At 33.7% G+C, this 20,489-nt stretch overlaps 1 protein-coding gene across 28 annotated transcripts in view; it reads left to right on the top strand.

Moving 5' to 3' along the window:
• FOXP2 (forkhead box P2) overlaps positions 1–20,489 on the top strand; it is a 536,717-nt gene that overhangs the window by 140,640 nt on the left and 375,588 nt on the right. Inside the window, exon 1 of one of the 28 annotated variants that reach the window (XM_055084892.1) lies at positions 14,992–15,327. The exons of the other annotated variants lie outside the window; for them this stretch is intronic. The gene's annotated coding sequence lies outside the window, so the exon portion shown is untranslated. Of the gene's footprint in view, positions 1–14,991; positions 15,328–20,489 lie in introns of those variants that run through there. 28 annotated transcript variants of the gene reach the window in all.

Below are 20,489 nucleotides of genomic sequence, written 5' to 3'. Positions count from 1 at the left end.
CAAATTCAATTTTTAGATTTTATTACCACAACCAAGTATTTCTTATGTCCACTTTTACTAACTTAAATACAAAAATAATACACATATAAGATATTCTCTGCCTTCTGTGAGCTTTCATTCTAATTTAGGAGGAAAGGATGTTTATATTCCTTTATTTTTGTTCCATATGTTCATTGAGTTAAAAGTTTTTTTGAATATCTACTGTAAGTATGCCAGGCGGGTTACTGATGATGAATAATACTTACTTTCTCCCCTCAAGGAGCCAAAATCAAATTAGGTAAAGGATTAACTATGCAAATTATTACTATGTTAAAATTACTGCCCTTAAGATGTACACAAAGCTATGGGATTACAGAAGGCTAAAGAATTAATTCTATTGGACAGAATAGTGGAAAGCTCCACAGATGGTGTGACAGAGGTGTTGGCCTTGATATGAGTGGGATTTTTACTGCCATAAAATGTTGAGAAAGGCATTGTAGGCTATGTTAATGTTGTGAACACACATCTAAAAATGTGTGAAAATACATGGTGAGCTCAAGACTTATGAGAAATCTAGTGTGGTTATAATGTTGGGCATGATATAGAGTGGCATGATAGGAAATAAAACTGAAAAAGGAGATTTGGAGCCATGTTAAAATTTTTATTTTATTCTATAGGTAATGGGAACCCATAACAGGACTTAAAATAGGGAACGACATAATTAGATGACCTCCATTACTGTCTGCCCAATCCAGGCTACCAGTGTTAATCTCAGTACTGCTCTCCCTGCTTCCATTCTTCCCCACAACTAAAATCACTCCCATGCCTGAAATTTTCCAGTGGCCTCCCAGTGTATTTAATAGAACACACAATGTCCTTATTCCAATTTACACAAATTCATAGGTGATTTGGCTCCTGTGTGGCTCTCCAGTACTATCTTTTAGCTTGTTCTTGACCCACGAAGCTTCATTCATGGAGCAGAGAAAGTATGGAGTCAGGAGAACCTTTTGTAAGACTATTGGAGAAATTTAGATGAAGAAACAGTGGGGCTATCCTGGAATCAGGGCAGTGGGGATGGGGATGAAAGGAGGTAACTTGAAAATTCCAGCCTCTGTAGGTCATTGGTTGGAAGGAACAATGAAAGATATGAAAGATGTTTTCCCTGATAGGAAAGATATTTAAACCTAGGCTACCAGAAAAAAATGAAAGTTTTATTAATAAAATTTGAGAAGTAGTTTGGGATGGGTAGTTTAGTTTAAGATACAAACATTTAGTTTGGGATTTAGTTTGGGATTTTGCACCATATACCTATTAGGATGTCTGCTCAGCTCACAATCCCTTCTATAATTTGCCCCTATCACCCACATACCCTCACTTCTACAGAGGTGGAATCTTAAGTCAAATTTATAATTTGACCCTATCCCCATGGCCATTTTTGATTGGACTAGAGGTCAACTTCCAGAATTTAAGATTGGGACAAGCAGGGTCAATATATTTATAGCTGGGACCCTTCCTTACAGTGTGAGTTTGAGAGCTGACAGTCTCCTTTAATCCTTTAATCCACTTACTTTGTGGACTGATAACCTTGCTAGAAAGTTACTCTTTAGTAAGAAGATTGAAGCAGATGTGCAAAGAGAAACAGACAGGAAAAGAGAGAGGGAACATACTCTCTGCTCTTACACTTCTTGAGGAGTGGCTACATTCCTATTTCTGAATTCCTATAATTAAGTCCTCTTTTGTACTTAAACTAGCTCAAGCTGGTTTCTTCTACTTATAAGTAGAAACGTACTGCCTAATACAGTTGACCTTGGGCTTGTCAAGTTTGTGGTTCTGATAGGACTCCTAGATGGGAATATCCAGCACCTATGTAAAATTGCAGATGTCAAACTCAGAAGTGAATCCTGTTCAGGGTACAGAAATTTGAAAGTCATTCAGATTGAGATTCCACTAACTTTTGTCAGGCACATTCTATTATTGGCTGGGCGTTGTGCCAGTCCTTTTTATATTTATCTATACCACACTGTAGTGACTCTTTGATTTCCTCAGGGGAGTGAGGTGGGCCAGGTATGTGCTGGCTGGGGCTAGGACTAAGGGTTTAGTCTCAAGGTGTTCATCATGACCCAGTGAAACATTCAAAACTAGAAGGAGATAGCCCAACACACTGATGCTAAAAGCATCTGAGAAAACAAAAACGAAGGTGAGGTTTAAGGGAAAGGAGAGGGACAGAAAAAAAAAGCGGGACAGAGCTCCAAATCAGGGACAGGACAGAAACCAGATTAAAGCAGGTGTAGGTTTGAAATAAGCAACCAGGATGATTACCCTGAACATCTTTGTGTGTCCAATAGGTCACCTTCATGCTTGGGCTAGTGCCAGGAGTGGGAGTGTATTTTTTTTAATGTAAGGAGGAGGTCATTGTTAAGATTGGGACCTTTTTTGCAGTATGTTTTTGAACCAGTTGTTGGCTTTCAGAAAAGCTGTAGGACTTTATATGTTTATCTTACTACCTACTGATCTTATATTTGTTCTAAGTTTTTGTCAGTGTATTCTCTTCAGATTTACAAATAAAAATTATATTGTATAAAAGTAAGAGTAGTATTTCCTTTCCCTTTCCAGGTTGTGTTGCTAAGGACCTACAGAAAACAATGTTCTGTTTTATTATTTATTCCTTCTTTTCCTGGAAATTTCTCTGTGTGTGTGTGTGAGAGAAGTTCTGAGGAAAGATTAAGCTCTTTTGATATGTTTGGACAACCATAAGAAGGCCAAGGTAACTGTTTAGTGAGCCAGGAGGAGTCCATGAAACAGATGAAGTGTGACCTTCTAGACCAGGATAAAGAGCCTTTTGTGTTTGTTTTGCAGGAGGTGGTGAGAGAGGATAATTGACAAATTTCAGTATTTAGGTTTTTTTTCATATAATAAATTAGGCCATATGCCATCCTTTCTTAGTCTCTAGAACATTTTCAATATAGCAACGGTATTTTCTGTTTCTAGGAAGTTTCATGCATAACATTTTTGTTTCCATTATGTTCTAACTCACCTGATTTCCTTTTTGAAATAAACTTTTTGCTTTAAGTTGACTGAAAAATAGAGAAATTGTACAGATAGTTTCTGTATACCCCCTAACCCCCCACACACTCAATTTCCCCTATTATTATTGTATGACATAAGTATGGTATATTTGTCACAATTCATGAACTAATATTGATATATTATTATAAGCTAAAGTGCATATTTTATACATATTTCCTTAGTTTTTGCCTAATGTCATTTTTCTGGATACCGCATCCAGAATAACACACTAAATTTAGTTATTATGTTTCCTTAGGCTCCTGATGGCTGAACAGTTCTGCTTTCCTTTTACCCCCGCAAATTATTTAGGAAAATATAATTTTCAACTGGTTGAGCATTTTTCTTTTTTTTTTTTTTCCCCTGTGGTATATATATATATATATATTTGGCCCATGCAATCTAGTTTTTGAAATTTGTTGAAACTTTCTCAGTGTCCTGTGATACGGTCAATATTATAAAAGTATGAATGCTAGTCAGTGTAGTATATTCCATAAAGGACAGGACTTTTGTTACAGATTATATATATGTACATACACATAAATTCAATTTTGTTATACCTTTTACTCTTATTTCTATTTATCAAATATTTTTATTCATGCTAATACATTTGATTTTATTCATGCTAATACAGCTGATAAACAGGCACATTAAAATCATCCTAAAACCTTGTGTTTCTCTCATTTTTCTTTGCAGGTTTCCTTATACATACATTCTATTTTATTCATTTTATAAAGGATCATGATCATTATTTTTTCATTATGGAATGTACCTTTTATTTACCCTCTTGGTCTAGTTTGTTTCCTTGCCTTTATTTCTACTCTGACATTAACATTGCCTTCCTGTTTTCTTTCACTCTGCAAAGTGAATTCCACAGTGCCTTGAACATAATTTATGCTCAAATATTTGGAGAGTGAGTGAATGAATATATGGATACTGTATTCATACCTCTTTATAAAAAGAATGAGAAAAATAGAAGGTGAATGCAGGAAATACATAAGCAATTTTCCATGGAAGAGCTGGCAATTTCAGCATATAAGAAATATGTTGATGTTTTCTTCCTATCCTCTAAAACTTTTAGAGCTGAAGAAGCTGTGAATATCCATATACCCAGCCAAACATATCCAATAGCCAATGTTATGTAAAAGAAATAGAGGGACAGTAATGGTTAACCATAGCTCTTTTTTTGACACTTAAAATATGACTGTTGTCTCTCAATGGTTCATTTACTTGACATTTTAGTAGTTTCTTCACTGCTTTTTCAAAATAATTCATCTTACAAATAAAAATGCATATTATTTATAATACTGAATCTGCCACATGAGTTTTGTAACTGAAAGATTTTCTGTTTCATTTTTATAAAAAGACCTACAGATATATAGGTGAATAATATTTATACACTTAAAAGTTTTATTAGAGTATGAGATTTATTCTATTAAAAAGGACGCAGGAAAAAAGCGTTTAACATTCTAAACTTTATTTTTTTTTCTCACTGTAAAAGTATTTCATTTTCATATTTGGAAACACGTTGGGACAAAACTGTGCTAAAGGGTTATTGTAGAAGAACTGTAAGAATGAGTCAAGAACACAAATATGAGCTATTCACAGACAGAATATAAAAATGATTGCCCTCTGGCATTAAAAAAGGTATAAAGATGGTTTGAAGATTCGTTGAACATATCTACACAGGTACAGTGACATGATGGATTTGAAATAATAGACAGTAGAAGCCAAAGTTGCTTCCACTGACTACAAAGTATATCCTTCAAGTTAAACAAGGTTTTTTTTCCAGTCAAGCTAAATTACCACTTTAAGTGAGAGTTGTCTTCAAAGCATCTTTTAATCAACTTATTTAACAAAAATTTATTGACTCTATACTAGGGGTAAAGTAGTGAACAAAAAAAGATCTTATCCTTAGCAATCTTAAAATCTTGGGCTTATTCCATTTAGTAATGTACTTCTCCATTTTTTAAAGCACACCTAGATTCTTCTTCAGGTGTCATCTTTAAACCATTAAAAACAGTCAAGGAAACATAAAGAGAAGCACAATTTATTAATTTATTGTCCAGATACTTTACTAGGGCTTTATATATGTTATTTATACTTTACTACAAACTTAAGGAATTTGGGGGCTTATGAGTTAGTGGGTCCATTTTATTTTATTTTAAAGTATTTTTAAAAATTTAATTTTATTTATTTATTTATTTTTGGCTGCATTGGGTCTTCATTGCTGCACACAGGCTTTCTCTAGTTGCAGCAAGCGGGGCCTACTCTTCATTGTGGTGTGCAGCCTTCTCATTACAGTGGCTTCTCTTGTTGCAGAGCACAGGCTCTAGGCTCATGGGCTTCAGTAGTTGTGGCATGCTGGCTCAGTAGTTGTGGCTCGCAGGCTCTAGAGCACAGGGTTAGTAGTTGTGGCGTGCGGGCTTAGTTGCTCCGTGGCATGTGGGATCTTCCCGGACCAGGGCTCGAGCCCATGTCCCCTGCATTGGCAGGCAGATTCTTAACCACTGTGCCACCAGGGAAGCCCCAGTAGGTCCATTTTATGTTTAAAGAAGCTAATGTTCAAAGAGGTCCTAACTCATTCATTTAATTTATTTAAGAAACATTTATTGAGCCCTTATAACTAGACATAGTTCTAAGTACCAGGGATTAAGGTCACACAGCTAATAAGCATCAAGGCCAGGACTCAAATTTTTGTCTTACTCCTAAAACTTGTGCTTTTTGCAAGATTCCTTTTAGAACCCTTGTTGAATGAATTATCTTCATAATTAGGTAACTTTGTAAAGGTAGACGGAGGTACCAGATACTTGAGAGGTAAGGTGCAGTAGATATGTTAGTTACACTTTCAGTAAGTTATCCACACTTTATTTTTTAAAATTATGGTGTACTGTATCATATCGTGTAGAACTGTCTTTTCAGAACTCTACTTGAGTATTTCACACATGGCTTTTTCCATGTGTTGTTGAAAGGCACATTTGGAATCGTGTAATTTTTGTGTAAAGTTGTCTTTAAGGTATCATTTTTTTAATTGATCACTGTGTTTTATAAAATAATCTCATGATAAATTCCTTTCAGAATTCTAAAGCTACAGCTTTGCTCAAACAGGATTTCAGATATCGTTTTCTTCCATATATTCTATGTAATATGGTTTAGTTCTTAGTATACTTATTTTATCTCTGATTATATTTCAGAAACTTGCAAATCTATATTTATAATCCAGAACTTTTTAAAAAGCTCTCCATCAGAGTATCTCATTATCTACCAACATATCTCTTATACTTTAATATCTCTCAGACATGTAAAATTCAACCTGGTAAAAGTGGTAATCCATCATCTTTTACCCCAGATCTTCTTCTCTTCTGATGCTTGTCTTGAGAATGGCAACATCATCTGCCCAAGTCAGACATATGCGTGCTAAGCTGTCTTTGTTTTTCTTTTATTTCCACATGCTCAGTTAGTGACAAAGTCTTATTTATTCTATTTCTTTAAAACTTCTTGTATCACCTCCCTCTCCTCTCCATCCCTTTTGCTACTGCCTGAGTGAGTCACACTTCTGTTTAGCAGTATTCTTCTCACTGGCACCTTGCCTCCTCCTTGACAAACCTTTCCTGAGTCCCAGAATGAATGGTGGTCTCATGTCCACTGAGCATGATTCTAACATGGTACCCATTGCAATTGATGTTTTACTTGTTTTCCATGTTTTCAGTTCACTCCTAGGCTAGAAGCTCTTTGAGAATAGAGGGATATCTTGGCTTTCCAATCATTGTATAGTGCCTAGCATGTAGGAGATATAATAATAGCTGGAAGGAGTGAAAGAATGAAGAGTCTATCTTAAAACTTTTGGAAGTACCTGGGATAAAAATAAATTAAAACTGAAAGAAAAGTCAATGCATGGTCATTCAGATTATAGTTTCTCTGTGACTGGAAAATTTGTTGTTGCCATTTAATTCAGAACATGTGAGTTTCTGCTTACTATTAGTTACAACTGGGTTTTTTAAATAAATATCAAAAAAATATAAGGATAAAAGAAGGAAAAGGAAAATATTGAATCAGCTTATTTTTCAAGTTTATCCTTGTCCCCAGTAAAGGCTACATCTATGTGGATTTGACTTTATACACTTATGAAAATTAGCAGTAGCTAAAACTTAATGTAACACTTATTTTGTGCCAGGCAATGTTACATGCTAAGCATGTTATATGTATTAACTGTTTTTATCCTCACAACAGCTAAACAGGACTGATATTATTATTATTACTTATTATTAACATTTCCAATTTACAGTGAGTAAACTGAGCCACAGAGGGGCTAAATGTTTTTTCCAAAGTCCAACAGCTGAAACAGGATGGGTTCAAACTTTATCCAGTTCATCACTCAAAAATATTTATTGTGTTCCAGGCACTCTTCTTGCCACTGGGGATACAGCAGTGAACAAGACAAAGTCCCTGCTAGATATGCGACTTATGTATTTGTGTAGGATGTCAGGTAGTAATATGGGGTCAGGGGGAAAGGAGTGCCTGGGTTGGAGAAGAGTGGTATTTACCATTATATATGGAGTAACCAAAGAAGATCTTCTAATAGAGACACATTTGAGCAGAGTCATGAGGGAAGTGAGCCAACCAGATACGCTGATATCTTGGGAAAAAATATTCCAGGGAAGTAGAGTAGCAAGAAGAGATTCCCTTAGGTAGGAGCATGCTTTTTATGCTTAAAGAACAACAAGGAGGCCCACATGGCTAGAGCCCAGTGCATAAGAGAAACAAGAGTGGTAGGAAATGAAAGCAGAGAAAGAGAAGAGCCAAACCCTATGAGAATTTCTAGACAATTGCAAGTGCTTTGGTTTTTAACCCCTTAAAATGAAAGCTATTGTGTCAATTGGAGAAGATGGGTTTTGAAACGTGGTTTAACTTTTGTGTTAATACCATCACATCAGCTGCTGTGTTGAGAGTAGTCAATAGGGGCAAGAGAGAAAAAAAAAAAAAAGGCTATTTGGGAAGCGAACATAATAATCCAGATTAGAGATAATGGTGGCTTGGACCTAGACGGTAGTAGTAGAGGTAGTGGTGGACGGTAATTTAAGAGCTTGCATTTTCAAGGTAGAAACAATAGAATTTGCTGGAGTCTTATGTGTCTTAGTCATCTTATTATAGCGTATTTGGTGGATATTTTATGATCAATTAATGTCCTTATACAAAGCAGGGACAGAAGGCCAGGGATTGACCAATTATGCCAATTATCTGTTGACAAAGAAATACAGTATTATAGAACCATTTCTTCAAGAGTGAGCATAGGGAAACAGCAGTTGCATAGGCTGGTATTGGAGTTCTATAATGGCCCAAATATACCAGAATTGTATGAGGCAATGAAAGAAAGGATCTCAAGATAGCAAAAAAGACAGTGTCAATGTGCACATTCCAAAATTAAAAAAAGAAACTGTCAGTAGTTTTACTTATCTTAACTATTCAGTTTGCTGCCATAACATTTTAAAATATTACAAACCTTATGGCAGTGCTTATGACAATATTTTTTGACTTTTAAGTGGAGTTTGACATTGTCTTTTTCTCAGGTTGAATGTGAAGAGGTTTTCTGTCTTAAAAACATCAGAAACATTGAGTCGTAGACTAGCTGAAGAACACCTAGAGAGTTTCACTTATATGAATATAAACTGTATTGTTTTACAGTGCTTAGACTGTGATGAAGTCTGTGGTTCCATAGTAGGCAGAGAAAGCCTGGGTAAGCTATTAATAGTTTAGTATCTCATTTCCTTTGGGAATGTGGCTTCCATTTGAAGGGGAGAATATTATAGTCTTATTTAGTATAAAATTCATATATTGTAGAGTATATTAGAGGTCCCAGTTGGGTTTTTCCTGAATTTATTGTTTTACAAAGTCAAATACAGATGTGTCTTTCACAAAAAGGAATAAGCCTGTTCTAAAGTAATACCTGAGACTCTTCGATCAACTTATTACATTTTGATGACCATTTCACCTGTTGAACAGTAGAAGTAGAATAACTAGAAGAATACAAATGAGGGTGAAAAGTTATTGATGAACAGCAACAGAGTTTAAAACTCAACAGCTGTTTAACAAGTATTTTAGGCAAGCTCGTTCACAAAAAGAATAATTATTCCAAGATATATTAAAGCTGTTTACACCAAAACAGGCTATTTAAAAAATTCTGTTTTGGGTCAATCATATTCAGTGACCTAACATTTTAAAACAGATTTGGTTTCTGAGGTTAAGAAAAAATCTCTAGAGGAAGTCTTCATAATATCACCTTAATATAAAGTGATTTTTTGACTAGAAATGAAAGATATAGCCAGAACATAATAGTAACCAGAGAAAGATGTTTGAGTCTCGGAGGTACCTACTAAATTCTTAATTCAGCCTTCATTTAGAGGATACATGACAAACATCTTTTGTGCTGTATGGTTTCTCAGTCATAAAACAAGTTTTCACCAGGAAAACCAAGTTAAATTTGTATATGTTGGGAGAATAGGATTACTAGGGAAGAAAAGGATAGGATCATTAAGGCAGGAGCAGTTTGATAATAGCTGGAAACCTGACGTTGAGTAAAAGGACAACGCTTAAAATGCTGAATTGTAAAATGATGGCCTTGTTATTGATGGATTTTCCGAACAATAATCAGCAGATTATTGAGTCAGCAGATTGTGAATTATCATTTGTAAAAAGTCTGAGCATAATCCATCTTAGAAAGAGTTCCATTTAAGGTAAGTTACAAAAAAATGGCCACAGATTCCTCCCATCCTTGAATGCATGTCTTTTTACCATGTGACCTGAAAACTTCTCCCATGAAAAGTCTATTTCTCCGCTCTTTTGAATCAGGGATGGTCTTGTGGAATATAAACAGGTTCTAAAGCTGTTTGCCTACGTTTGTAAGTGACAGATCCTAGTTAGTTAATGGAGGCAAGTTACCTTTATTTTTTGTTGTTGTTGTTGTTACCTTTACCTTTGAAGTAAACTTCATAAAATCATCTAAGAACTTGTAATCATATAAAATATCCTTTGACAACTCTATTAAAAACAAAATATGCTAAACAGACCATTTCACTGACATAAGTTTTCTAGCTTAGTATTATATATTTTTAGAATGTTGAAACAAATATTTGCTTTATTTTTAATAGCTTAAGAACAAAAATCACTATGAACAGCTAAGGATTTTTTATTTTTAGTTTTCAGACTTTTAATTACATACCCCAAAACCTTCAGATTTTAGTTTTATTCCTCCTAATTTAAAACGAGGTCCTGTATCTTTTAAAGAAAGAACAAGATTTGTACTTGTGAATATCTTAGTGGTTAGAGCTGCACAGGTTAGTTTGTGTAATGGCATTTTAAAAGACATTCCCAGGCAATTAGCTGAACACAGGAAGAAAGAAATTAAAGAGTGGGTGGAAGAAGAGCTGCATATTTTTGACAATAAAACAATAGGAGATGGTTTTCAGCTTGGTAGAAGAAACAAGAAGGTGAATGTCTGTGTAAGATTACTGTCTCTCTGTCTTTCTTTTTAAATAGTAGGAGATGGTGTATAATCTATGTGAATCCGTTAGAGAGCAATGAAGTTTCCTTTTGTTTGATCTGCAATTGTTGTTGTATGCTATTAGATAAATTTTGATGCACTTTCAGTAAAAGAACTATTAATTAATGTTATAAGTCTCTTTGAGCTCATCAGATGAAAGGTGTACATAAGTGTAAAGTAGTAGTATTATGGTGGTTTCCATGGCAATAATAACTTTCCCACCTGATTGGAACTCACAAAGTAAGGTGGGTGAGTTAAAATTGCTATGATAACTTGTAACACTTTCTAATTTAAAACGTTTCAAGTTGGTACTTTAATATTACATAGATATTTTATTTCCATTAAATATAAATTATATTTGTTCACATAGCCTTCCACTCTAGTTACTCTCGTGTATTTCATAGTATTCTGACTATCCAAAGTAAATACAATTTATCTTCAAATTACCAGGATATTATCACTTTCAAAAGATTATTCTTTTTCCTCATTTTCTGTCCTTGGGATCAGAAAGTCCTGGAGTTAACTCTTGTCTCCGCTACAGAGTGATCTGAAATAGGATATTTGTCTCTCTTAATCTGTTTTGTCATTTGTAAAATGGAAATATAATAGAACCTATCTCAAAAGATCATTGTGAGGACTGAATGCAATCATTGTGAAGTGTTTATTTAGTACACTGTCCAATGCGTAGTAAATACACAGTAACAAGCTACTATATAATGCATTATTTCCCACCCTTCTAATAAATGCATCTAGGGCATCTATGTCCAATAGAACTTACTGTTATGATGGAAGTGTTCAGTATTACATTATTCAATGTGGTTGCTACTAACCGCACATGGTTATTGAACATTTGAACTCTGGTTAATGCCATTAAATAACTGAATTTTAAATTTTATTTTAATAAATTTAAATAATCACATGTGGGTACAGACTACCTATATTGGATAATGTGGATCTAGTATAAACCTTTATTTGTTGTCCCCCTGAGAAACTATCTTATTAGCCTTCCAGTTGGAATCCTGGGTTTCAATCTCTGTCGTTTTCTCTAACCTGTTTTTTTTTAAACTAATATTTGAAGACTGAGTCATAAAGTAATTGCAGGTTTCCTACTTACTATTTTAGAAGTAATTGAGCAATATAAGTGGTTTTCAAATTGATCAATTCTTGATCTCTAGTAAATTTACATAGGGAGTCTGTGAAATAGAAAGAAAATTTTGACTTTTTAAAAAGAGAGCAAAAGTTGTAACTAAATTAGGCAATTGTTTCATTCCTTTTATCAAAATATTCATTAATATTGACATTTATTATGTGTTCTTTTTTATAAATTCAACTTATTTAAACTAAAAAAACAGTTTACCCATTTTTCCCACCTTCCACCCCTACCTTTTGCAACCACCAATCTGTTTTCTGTGTCTATGAGTTTGGATTTTTGTTTGTTTGCTTGTTTTTAAGATTCCACATAGAAGAGAGATCATATAATATTTGTCCTTCTATGTCTGCCTTATTTCACTAAGCATAATACCCTCAAAGTCTATCCATGTTTTCACAAATGGCAAGATTTCATTTTTTATGGCTGAATAATATTCCATAGTGTCTATATACCACAGTTTCTTTATCCATTCATTCATCTGTGGACACTTAGGTTGTTTCCATATCTTGGCTATTGTAAATATTGCTGCAGTGGATATGGAGTGCATATATCTTTTCGAACTAGTGTTTTAATTTTCTTCGACAAATACCTAGAATTGGAATTGCTGCATAATATGGTTCTATTTTTAATTTTTTGAGGCACCTCCATACTCTTTTCCACAGTGGTTGCACCAATTTACATTCTCTTTAACAGTGCACAAGGGTTCCCTTTTCTCCGTATCCTTGCCAACACTTGTGTGAGGTGATATCACATTGTGGTTTTGATTTGCATTTCCCTGATGATTAATGATGCTGAACATTTTTTCATGTACCTGTTGGCCATCTGTATGTGTTCTTTGGAAAAAATGTGTATTCAGATCTTCTGACCATTTTTGACATCAAATTTTTTTTTTTGCTTTTGAGTTATATGAGTTCTTTGTATATTTTGGATATTAGCTCCTTATTGGATATATGATTTGCAATTATTTTCTCCCATTTGGTATGTTTCCTTTTCATTTTATTGTTGGTTTCCTTTGCTGTGCAGGAACTTTTCAATTTGATGTGGTTCCACTTTTTTTTTTTTTTTTTTTTTTTTTTTTTGCCTTTGTTGCTTTTGCTTTTGGTGTCAGATTGAAAAAATAAAGACCAAGAACTATGTCAAGGAGCTTACTGCTTACATTTTCTTCTAGGATTTTTATAGTTTCAGGTCTTATATTCAAGCCTTTAATCCATTCTGAGTTAATTTTTATGTATGGTAGAAGATGTTGGTTTAGTTTCATTCTTTTGCATGTGGCTGTTCAATATTCCCAACACCATTTATTGAAGAGGCTTCCCTTTCCTCATTGTATATTCTTGGCTCCTTTGTTATAAATTAGTTGGCCATATATGTGTGGGTTTATTTTAGGCTGTCTATTTACTTCCAGTGATCTATGTGTCTATTTTTATGCCAATACCATACTGTTTTAATTACTGTAGCTTTGTAATATAGTTTGAAATCAGGGAGCATGATGTCTCCAGCTTTGTTCTTCTTTCTGAAGGTTGCTTTGGCTATTCAAGGTCTTTTGTGGTTCCATACAAATGTTGGATTGTTTGTTATATTTATGTGAAAAATACCTTTGTAATTTTGATAGGGATTACACTGAATCTGTATATTGCTTTGGGCAGTATGGCTGTCTAAAACTATACCATCTACATTATCTCTTGATTTTTTTTTATAACTTCTGTGGCTCCTTTAAGATGCTTTTGTTTTCTTCTTTCTTCCAGCACTGTCCCCATGTACTAATTACTTGCCCCTGGTAAATTATTTTATAGGCTTCTAACTAGACTCTAGATTGCCTTCCCATACCTCTGCACCCATTTTTGTCCTTCTGAATGAATCCTTATAAAGTCAGCTCACCACCATGTGATTGCTTTGTATAAAAATCTTTAATATTTTTCTGTTTTAAAATCTCTACCTTGGCCTTCAGTAAAATCAGGCATATTCTGGCTCTCTGTATTTATTCTTCTGCCATCTTCTCCATTCTGTAACCGAGAAATTCTTAAAGTATGGTCTAGGGAATCTAAGACCTTTTATGGTGACTGTTAAATCAAAATTATTTTCACGCTAATATTAAGATCTCATTTGTCTTTTTCACTCTTTTCATTCTTCCTCTCTTGTGAATATGCAATAGAGTTTTCTAGAGGCTAAATGACAATCGACGTCATTGTTCTGATAAGGAATGGAATATGTACTTGTCTATTCTTGTGATTTAAAAGTCCCTCAGTTTAATAGCTAATAAAGTACTCATAGAAAGAGATCATCTGCTTAAGCAGAAGCTTTTTTTGTGAGGGAAGAGGATTCTTGTTAATTTTTAAAAGTATAAAGGTGACCTGAGAGAAAAAAGTTTTAAGAACTTCCATTGTAACCTAATGTGACTATTCCAGTGTTATTTTTTCACAAATATGCTCATATTTTCCTACCTTCCCCTGTTTAAATATCATCTATCTTTAATGTTTAGTGGGATGCTAAGTCCTTCATCAGCCTTTCCTGATCTCCACCTTCACCCCAAACAGTACATAATCATTCTTGTTTATGAGCTCTACCTGTAGTACTTCACAGATTTACTCCTACATGAAGTCCTACAAATTTTAATAATAAATTAAAATTTTGGTTACATATACCTAACATAAAATTTACCATTTTAACCATTTTAAAATATATGGTTCAGTGGCATGAAGTACCTTTGCATTTTTGTGCAAACATCACCAGAAGTTTTTTCAACTTGTGAAACTGAAACTCTGTGCCCATTAAATAATACTTCCTCCTCTCCCAGCCCCTGGCAACCACCATTTCACTTTCTGTCTCTGTGAATTTTACTGCTCTAGATATATCATATAAGTGGAATCATGCAATATTTTTCCTTTTGTAACTGGCATATTTTACATAGCACTGATGTCTTCAAGGTTCATCTATTTTGTAGCATCTGTCAGAATTTCTTTCCTTTTTTAAGGCTGAATAGTATTCCATTGTATACATATATCACATTTTGTTTATTCATTCATCTACTTATGAACATGAATATGTAAACTGGGATTTTACTTTTCATGTATGTAATTCATTATAATCAAATCAACAAAGCATTATATTTATAGGCTACCTGGTAGGACATGGAGTTAAGGCCATTATGTGATTATAGGTATTTGTGTAAAAGGGAATCTGCTCACATGTAGGGTAATATTAGAACATATTTATTTGACCAGAATCTAGGCAAATAAAAATTCAGATTAAAACTTCAGATTGAGTGCAAACATACTCACATTTTGAAAACTACCACTCAAGTTTCTATGCAAGCTATGCATTAGACTTTGTTTGTCAACAAAAATACAACATCTGTCAGAATATAGATATAGCGTTTTAAGAAACAGCATAGTGGGTGCAAACAGCCAGTTCTTTTTTTGCTGGGAAGTGATCCTAGAACTATTGCTTCTGACTTTCTTACAGTTGTTGTTTCTTTAATGTGTTCTGTTAGTGCCACTACTCACTCTGATGATGGGTAATGTCTACATCCCTCACAGGCTAAAATGAAGAAAATCAATTTCAGACTCACAAAGTATCCACAGAAGGCACAGCTTCTATGTCAGTAGGTCACTCATTTTCAGTACTGTGATGCTGTAGCACTATTATTGCTTTTAAAGAGAAAATTGGAAAAATCATTTGTAGGACTACTCAGGACTATGTGTATGTGTGTCTGTGAGGGGATTATTTTCCAGTGTTTGTTTCTTGATATCCACTGCTATAGATTAGTAGTAGTGCTAAATTAAGGGAGGCATAAAAATAAATTAGGGGAAGTAAAATTTTGCTTGTGTTGAGTATGTATTATATTGAATGTGTATTATAAAGGAATTATGATCAACAATTGAGGACAAAATAATTCTCCCTTTATTTTGGAGCAATCAGACCAATGATTAAATACTATATAAAGACAACACTAGCTTATTGTGTTTATCTGTACCTTTTGTATTTAGATATAATTGACATATAACTGTTTATCTGAACCTTAAATACCAGTGGATCTTCTAGGTAAATAAACAAATAATGCATATACTTTATATACAAGTTGCTGAGCTTGATATGGTTTAGAGCTTCAGGTATGCCCAGGGGTATACAAGCAGACCAGTATATAGTTGTAAGTTGTTTAGAGGGTCATGCTGTTGATATTTTGAATAGGGATAAAAAGAGAGAAAATAATTATTTGAGACAAAAGTAACTGTAAAAAGGAAAGTGTTTTACATTTGTAATGAAAATTAAAGATGCTGGATGAGAAAGTAGAAGTGACAGTTAAGCATCTCCTTTTCCTTATTTATTAGTACATATTATTCTTGAGTTAAACAGTTTATATTTTATGTGCAAATTACATGATTCTCTTGGTTTGTTTCAGAATTTATTTTAATACCATTAAATTGTGATCCTACTAATATGAATCTCTTAAATGAGTTAATGCAACTCTTTTTAATGTATTTTTAAAAGCCTTTTGGTCCTTCTGTTGTTCATGACTGTCAATAAAACAGACATTTCAGAATTATATTTCCCCCCACCAGCATTAGGGATACATTTAAGGTTGTCCATCAGAGATTACTTCATTTTATAATCTAGAGCCATATGTTTTTAACGTAATGACCATTCATTCATTCATTCAATTTCAGACAAATATTTAGAGCTTACTTATGGCAGATACTTTTATTTACAAATAAAAAACTCAAGAAAACAAAAAGCAAAAAATTGTGATCCAAAAAAAAAAAAGAAAAATTGTGATCCGTCTTAATGGAAGGAAAGATAATTCTGTAAAGTTGAATTTTCTGGGTTGTATTTGAAGAGTCAGCCAGAAACTCCACTTATTTTTAAAATACTCTAGTTGAATATCTCAGTAAACTTTAAAGTTACTATTTATTTTTCCAGAAAGTAAACCATATTTATTTGTATTCTCCCAAGTATAAGTTTTCCTTTATATAATACAGAAATAGCTAGCTCATCTAGAATGCTTATTTCTATAACTGACTCAATGATAAGTTAATTTTCTCATTCCATGATGTAACATGACCCACACAAAAAATAACTGTAGCAGTTCTCTAACCATGTATAAGGTATGTCTCTTTAAATACATTCTCTGAGATTTTGTAGATAAATAGGCCAAATGAGAAAGCTATTTACATTTTTTAAAAACACATTGTATCCAGATATCTCAATAAATCTTTGTTAATCCAATAATTCTATGAAAGTTTTGGAAATAAAAATAAATAGTGGAGTTGCTAAAATTAACATTTGAAATGATGGATACAGCCGCGTTAAGAGTATAAAGAGTTTAACTAGTTTCTCCCCTTTCATATAGGTACCTAAGTGCTTAGAAATTAGAACACACTGACAAATAATTCACTTCATCAGGAAAGTTCTTTGTAAGGAAGACTGATATTGGTTAATAAGAATCTAGCACGGTTGAATAATTGATTGAGAAACATTTTCAATAGCTAAGTGAGTATACTTGCAAATAGTTTTTTCTTGTCTTTGGTATACTTCTGTGGATCTTCAAATGGTACCCCTGAAATGGTTTTGTAAAATGTTAGGCTTGATATGCTGTGAAGAGTACTTTAAGATAATTCAGAAAACTGTATGAGAATGGGATTTTGGATTTCCTGCTGAATTTTCAGGGATATATGTTTAACTATTGTGAACACCTGGTGAGCTTCTTGTCAGTTTGGTTTGGTATCTGGGAAGCTCCAAGCGCAGTGCTTACACATCATAAATCCTCAATAAATGTTGGCCTACAGATATGTTTTTGTGGGTAAAAACCATTAGGAAAAAACCCACCAGATTATACTTGGAATCCAGTTCCCTACAGATTCTAATCTAAATAAAAATACACAGAAAAGGGTACAGCGCTGTCAAGTTGGTGCTCTCCTCTGTCAATTTGCAAGTTGTATTTACTTGAATATTTGAAAAAAGTGTTTTGTAAAGTTTCTGGCAATATATTCATATAATCACAATCTCTTTTTCAATTCTAAAACTAATGATGCTTTTGTGATTTTTAGCTCACATAAATTTTATCACTTGTTGACCCTGATAATTTGCTTTATTTCACACTGTATGGTGGTAAAATATCCACCAATTTTTGATTTTAAAAATAGAAAGAAGAATTGGAGTAATAGTTTTATCTATGAAATGGAGTATTTCGTAGTGATTTGAATGCATTGGGGGCCTATATATGAATCTCATCTTAGAGTTATAAGCATTCACCCAGGGCCTAGAATAAAATAAACTCCCAGAATCAAATGATGATTAAGAATTATTGTCAGCAATAAATAAACAACATAAGAGATAGCTATCAGATAAATGATGACTGTTCTTTTAGTGAAAGAAGAAAAAAAGAAAGAGACGGTAATGTTTTTATTAAAGCTGCCAGCCTGAAATTTGAACAACCTGTATTGAATTAGATATGAGATTATGTAAGAAAATTCAATCAAAGCATTTTGTTTCATAACTTACATAGCTGTGTTGTTTTACTTTAATAAATGTATGGAATAGCTTCTGTAAACAGATGAAATAAGTACAACTGTGAAGTAAGCAGAATTGAAGGGAGATTCAGTACTTTAAAATGGGCATACTTCTTCACCTGATCTAGCTTCTTTGAACCTACCTGCTGACTTTATTTTCTTTGCTGACAGTAAATTGACTTCAGAATCCATTGCTTGACCCAGTGCATTCCAGTGGAAGTGATTTTCTTAATCATTGCTCTCAACATGTACACACTGCTGTATTTAAAAGGATAACCAACAAGGACCTCCTGTATAGCACAGGGAATTCAGCTCAATGTTTTGTGGCAGCCTGGATGGGAGGGGAGTCTGGGGGAGAATGGATGCATGTATACGTATGGCTGAGTCTCTTTGCAGTGTACCTGAAACTATCACAACATTGTTAATCGGCTATACTCCAATATAAAATAAAAAGTTAAAAAAAAACATTGCTCAATTCAAGTTGCATTTCATTCAAGAACTTATATTTTCTGAAAAAAAATTTTTTTTTAAATTTTGGGTTCTGGGTAGATTAGGTTAGATGATAGAAGTAGCTCAGTGTTGGTGGAACTTCGGCTGAATATTCAATTTGAGAAAACAGAAGTATTAAATAAAAAGCTGTGGATAGGCAGGAAGTAAGAGTTCGTAAATTTAAGTAGTTTTAATATTAATTTAGCATTTATGAAACAAATACTGTATCCTGGGTGACAATATGCTGGTGTTACCCTTGAAAAATTTTTATGACAAACGTCAATATGTAGAGGATTCTCCTTATTGATAAATGCATTGTATTGTGGTAGAAGCCAAGAGAACTGGTATAAGATTAGGACTATGAATTTGTCAGGGAAGGGATTTGGGGATGGAATCATTTGACAAGTGGTTGAGAAAACATGAAATTTCCAAGTCATCCAGGGTTATCAGACTCCTTATATAGTTGTGGCTATGGATACAACTCCCAATACCTTAAATCTTTCTTACGTCCTTTAAAAGGCTTTCCCTAAGGTTGGAGTTCTGGTTCTCTAGATTGCCTGCATCATGTTTCTTTTGGTTTGAAAGAGATGGACCAAGCATCTCCAGCATCAAGAAAGCAGCTGCAGAGTCATTTTCATCCACGTTAAGGTTGTCCACTTACTTCTCCAAGCCCTGTTTACAGACTTGAGCATTATGTTATTTTTGTTGAAAATGAGACCTTCTTGTCCCTGAAAATAGGAGAGGAAAATAAACAAATTATAGATCCAGGGATTTTCTCTGAAGGTCATAAATGTTGATCTGCTATTAAACTTGGTATCGATATTAATAAAAACAAGTATTGGTCAACATCAAAAAGAATGAGCATACTTACTTTCTTATACAAGTAAAACGGAAAGGAGGGAATTACCATAATAGGAAGGGATGAGCAAGAGAATAAAAGGAAACAGAAAGAAAGCCCTTTTGTCTGATGCATTTTTTTAAGGCTTAGGCATTGTACTACAATGAAGTATGTGAAAGGAAATCTGATCTATGTGTTCTTTGTAATATGAGTGTTTAAACCTGCTTTACTAATTCTACTAGTAGCATTCTTGAATTTTTCTTTGCCGTTTTCCTCTAATTTAGTCTTATACTCTCAGTCAAAAACAACAATAAAAACTAAAGTGGTTTTTGAAGAAATTCTCTTTTATTAACTTAGTGCTGTTTTTTGAGCTCCCACTGAACACATGCCTCTGTAGAACTAATTAAAGTCACCTCTAGCCTGTGTTTGAACCCAGGAGCTTGTTTTCAACCTATTACCTATGGTTGTAAAAGTTTTTGAATTTAGGGTCAGAATTCATACTTTAATTTTATTGCCTGAAGTGCTTTTTTCCCTTCTCCAATTTTTAATATTTTACTCTATTAGTAATGGTGTCAAGAGTACTGTGTGGTTTTTCTTTCTTCCACAACCTGTTAGAAATAGTAAACAGTATTTATATTAGTTTGGAATTTATTATTCAGTTTGATTTATAGAAGCATATATTTGCATGTTTATGATTTATATGACTTTAATAGTTCTCATTCAAATAACTGACAATTATTATTATAAAATATCTCCACTAAGCTTGAAAGTTTTTTTTTTTTTTTTAATTTTAATTTTTAATTTTTATTTTTTTTGTGGTACGTGGGCCTCTCACTGTTGTGGCCTCTCCCATTGAGGAGCACAGGCTCCGGACGCACAGGCTCAGCAGCCATGGCTCACGGGCCCAGCCGCTCCGCGGCATGTGGGATC

Source organism: Physeter macrocephalus, chromosome 5, assembly GCF_002837175.3.
Source record: "Physeter macrocephalus isolate SW-GA chromosome 5, ASM283717v5, whole genome shotgun sequence".
Taxonomy (NCBI): Eukaryota; Metazoa; Chordata; class Mammalia; order Artiodactyla; family Physeteridae; genus Physeter; species Physeter macrocephalus.
Note: the sequence above shows the minus strand (reverse complement) of the source record. Positions and strands in the feature narration are given on the sequence as shown.